The sequence below is a fragment of the Bubalus bubalis genome, chromosome 11 (genome assembly GCF_019923935.1).
Source record: "Bubalus bubalis isolate 160015118507 breed Murrah chromosome 11, NDDB_SH_1, whole genome shotgun sequence".
NCBI classification, from domain to species: Eukaryota; Metazoa; Chordata; class Mammalia; order Artiodactyla; family Bovidae; genus Bubalus; species Bubalus bubalis.
The window spans coordinates 58,115,692-58,120,629 of record NC_059167.1 but is presented as its reverse complement, the minus strand read 5'-3'; positions in this window follow the sequence as shown (position 1 = coordinate 58,120,629).

Genomic DNA, 4,938 nt, shown 5'->3' with positions numbered 1-4,938 from the left:
CTAGAAGAATTCACAAGATTCACACATAGTTGTACTTGCGCCTATGGTTTATTATAATCATTTCAGTTCAGTCGCTCAGTCGTGTCCCACTCTTTGCAACCCCATGAATTGCAGCACGCCAGGCCTCCCTTCCATCACCAACTCCCAGAGTTCACTCAGACTCACGTCCATTGAGTCAGTGATGCCATCCAGCCATCTCATCCTCTGTCATCCCCTTCTCCTCCTGCCTGCAATCCCTCCCAGCATCAGAGTCTTTTCCAATGAGTCAACTCTTCGCATGAGGTGGCCAAAGTACTGGAGTTTCAGCTTTAGCATCATTCCTTCCAAAGAAATCCCAGGGCTGATCTCCTTCAGAATGGACTGGTTGGATCTCCTTGCAGTCCAAGGGACTCTCAAGAGTCTTCTCCAACACCACAGTTCAAAACCATCAATTCTTTGGTGCTCAGCCTTCTTCACAATCCAACTCTCACATCCATACATGACCACTGGAAAAACCATAGCCTTGACTAGACGGACCTTTGTTGGTAAAGTAATGTCCCTGCTTTTGAATATGCTATCTAGGTTGGTCATAACTTTCCTTCCAAGGAGTAAGCATCTTTTAATTTCATGGCTGCAGTCACCATTTGCAGTGATTTTGGAGCCCAAAAAAAATAAAGTCTGACACTGTTTCCACTGTTTCCCCATCTATTTCCCATGAAGTGATGGGACCAGATGCCATGATCTTCATTTTCTGAATGTTGAGCTTTAAGCCAATTTTTTCATTCTCCACTTTCACTTTCATCAAGAGGCTTTTTAGTTCCTCTTCACTTTCTGCCATAAGGGTGGTGTCATCTGCATATCTGAGGTTATTCATATTTCTCCCGGCAATCTTGATTCCAGCTTGTGCTTCTTCCAGCCCAGCATTTCTCATGATGTACTCTGCATACAAGTTAAATAAGCAGGGTGACAATATACAGCCTTGACGTACTCCTTTTCCTATTTGGAACCAGTCTGTTGTTCCATGTCCAGTTCTAACTGTTGCTTCCTGACCTGCATATAGGTTTCTCAAGAGGCAGGTCAGGTGGTCTGGTATTCCCATCTCTTTCAGAATTTTCCACAGTTTATTGTGATCCACACAGTCAAAGGCTTTGGCATAGTCAATAAAGCAGAAATAGATGTTTTTCTGGAACTCTCTTGCTTTTTCCATAAACCAGCAGATGTTGGCAATTTGACCTCTGGTTCCTCTGCCTTTTCTAAAACTAGCTTAAACATCTGGAAGTTCACGGTTCACGTATTGCTGAAGCCTGGCTTGGAGAATTTTGAGCATTACTTTACTAGCATGTGAGATGAGTGCAATTGTGTGGTAGTTTGAGCATTCTTTGGCATTGCCTTTCTTTGGGATTGGAATGAAAACGGACCTTTTCCAGTCCTGTGGCCACTGCTGAGTTTTCCAAATTTGCTGGCATATTGAGTGCAGCACTTTCACAGCATCATCTTTCAGGATTTGAAATAGCTCCACTGGAATTCCATCACCTCCACTAGCTTTGTTCGTAGTGATGCTTTCTAAGGCCCACTTGACTTCACATTCCAAGGTGTCTGGCTCTAGGTCAGTGATCACATCATCGTGATTAACTGGGTCATGAAGATCTTTTTTGTACAGTTCTTCTGTGTATTCTTGCCACCTCTTCTTAATATCTTCTGCTTCTGTTAGGTCCATACCATTTCTGTCCTTTATTGAGCCCATCTTTGCATGAAATAGTCCCTTGGTATCTCTGATTTTCTTGAAGAGATCTCTAGTCTTTCCCATTCTGTTGTTTTCCTCTATTTCTTTGCATTGATTGCTGAGGAAGGCTTTCTTATCTCTTTTTGCTATTCTTTGGAACTCTGCATTCAGATGCTTATATGTTTCCATTTCTCCTTTGCTTTTCACTTCTCTTCTTTTCACAGCTATTTGTAAGGCCTCCCCAGACAGCCATTTTGCTTTTTTGTATTTCTTTTCCATGAGGATGGTCTTGATCCCTGTCTCCTGTACAGTGTCACGAACCTCATTCCATAGTTCGTCAGGCACTCTATCTATCAGATCTAGGCCCTTAAATCTATTTCTCACTTCCACTGTATAATCATAAGGGATTTGATTTAGGTCATACCTGAATGGTCTAGTGGTTTTCCCTACTTTCTTCAATTTAAGTCTGAATTTGGTAATAAGGAATTCATGATCTGAGCCACAGTCAGCTCCCGGTCTTGTTTTGTTGACTGTATAGAGCTTCTCCATCTTTGGCTGCAAAGAACATAATCAATCTGATTTCAGTGTTGACCATCTGGTGATGTCCATGTGTAGAGTCTTCTCTTGTGTTGTTGGAAGAGGTTGTTTGCTATGACCAGTGCATTTTCTTGGCAAAACTCTATTAGTCTTTGCCCTGCTTCATTCCATATTCCAAGGCCAAATTTGTCTGTTACTCCAGGTGTTTCTTGACTTCCTACTTTTGCATTCCAGTCCCCTATAATGAAAAGGACATCTCCTTTGGGTGTTAGTTCTAAAAGGTCTTGTAGGTCTTCATAGAACCGTTCAACTTCAGCTTCTTCAGCGTTACTGGTTGGGGCATAGACTTGGATTACTGTGATATTGAATGGTTTGCCCTGGAAACAAACAGAGATCATTCTGTCATTTTTGAGACTGCATCCAAGTACTGCATAATGGACTCTTTTTTTGACCATGATGGCTACTCCATTTCTTCTGAGGGATTCCTGTCTGCAGTAGTAGATATAATGGTCATCTGAGTTAAATTCACCCATTCCAGTCCATTTTAGTTCGCTGATTCCTAGAATGTCAACGTTCACTCTTGCCATCTCCTGTTTGATCACTTCCAATCTGCCTTGATTCATGTACCTGACATTCCAGGTTCCTATGCAATATTGCTCTTTACAGCATCAGACCTTGCTTCTATCACCAGTCACATCCACAGCTGGGTATTGTTTTTGTTTTGGCTCCATCCCTTCATTCTTTCTGGAGTTATTTCTCCACTGATCTCCAGTAGCATATTGGGCACCTACTGACCTGGGGAGTTCCTCTTTCAGTATCCTATCATTTTGCCTTTTCATACTGTTCATGGGGTTCTCAAGGCAAGAATACTGAAGTGGTTTGCCATTCCCTTCTCCAGTGGACCACATTCTGCCAGATCTCTCCACCATGACCCACCCGTCTTGGGTTGGCCCACGAGCATGGCTTAGTTTCATTGAGTTAGACAAGGCTGTGGTCCTAGTGTGATTAGATTGGCTAGTTTTCTGTGATTATGGTTTCAGTGTGTCTGCCCTTTGATGCCCTCTTGCAACACCTACCATCTTACTTGGGTTTCTCTTACCTTGGGCGTGGGGTATCTCTTCATGGCTGCTCCAGCAAAGCGCAGCCGCTGCTCCTTACCTTGGACGAGGTGTGTATCTCCTCACTGCCGCCCTTCCTGACCTTCAACGTGGGATAACTCCTCTAGGCCCTCCTGTGCCCGCGCAGCCACCGCTCCTTGACGTGGGGTTGCTCCTCCCGCCACCGCCCCTGGCCTCAGGCATGGGGGCGTGGGGTAGCTCCTCTCGGCCGCCGCCCCTGACCTCGGATGCGGGGTAGCTCTTCTCTGCCCTTCCTGCGCTGTCGCAGCCTGCCACTCTCAGCCGCTGCCCCTGACCTCGGATGTGGGGTAACTCCTCTTGGCCACCGCCCTTCGGGCATGGGGCTACAAAGTACAGTCAGCAATGGGAAAAAGCACGTGGGGTGAAGTGCAGAAAAAACCAGGCACAAACTTCCTAGAGTCCTTGCCAGTGGAATCACACAGATGTGCTTAATTCCTCCAACATCACAACTCATGTTGTGATAACACCCGTGAAGCATTGTCCACAGGGATGCTCATTAGGGACGCAGTGCCCAAAGTTTTTGCTGGAGTTGGAAACATAAGCAGTGTCTGCCTGGCACATAACAAAATTAAGACTTTTAGAAGGAAAGTGGAAAGTCATATTTTTGCACAGTCTAAAAATATTAAACCACCCTTATCACTTAGAGAATGATAGAAACCCTCCCAAAGTTCTAGCTCCCAGAAGCCAGCCAAGGGCCAACTATGCAAGCAAGTCTGTCTAATGATAGCACTCTCAGGCTTGCTTTGGTAGCTCTTTTCTACACACAGAATTTTCTAAGAAGAAAGAAAAGCATCATTCTAAACTGAAATTGTATATCTAGGAAATATAAAGGAATCATCTGATAAACTATTAAAATGAATAAAAGTTTATAAATACAACTTAATATAAAATATATAAAATCAATAACATTTTTAAGTACTAGAAGCTATACAAAAACAAGCCAAAAAAGGGTCCTGTTTATAATAACAAATAAAACATACATATTGCCTGAGAGTAGTCTTAACAAGATATTATGTAGTGATGTTATAAAGAAAAAAATGCATATTATAATAAAAATATGAAGTAAGACTTGGAAAAGTAACCAGTTATTTATTCCTAGTTATATTCCTAGTTAGGAAGACTGCATATGAAAATAACTAATTTACAAGTTTAAATACCAATCAAAATGTGTACTGCTCTGAGTTACTTCTTTTAAAGAAGAGTAATTTTGCCCACATTGACAAAATGATCCTGAAGTTCATTTGGAGAATAAAAAGAGAAGAAAGTACTGAACAAAAATTAGTTGTGAGAAGGTCAGCCCTATTCTGTTTTAATCATATAAAGATATGGTAATTAAAACAATGTGATGCATGTACAAAGAAAAGGCTAGATTTATAAAGACAAGTCGAAATATAGATCTTACTATATACATGACAAAGAATGCAACTCACATCAATGAGGAAAAGATTAGTAAATATAGGATATAGGAGTAATTGTTTCATGATTTGAAACACATTAATCTAGGGCCTAATTTGTAGAGAAAATCAAGCATGTCTTGTCTTTTTATTATCTTCAATGGCC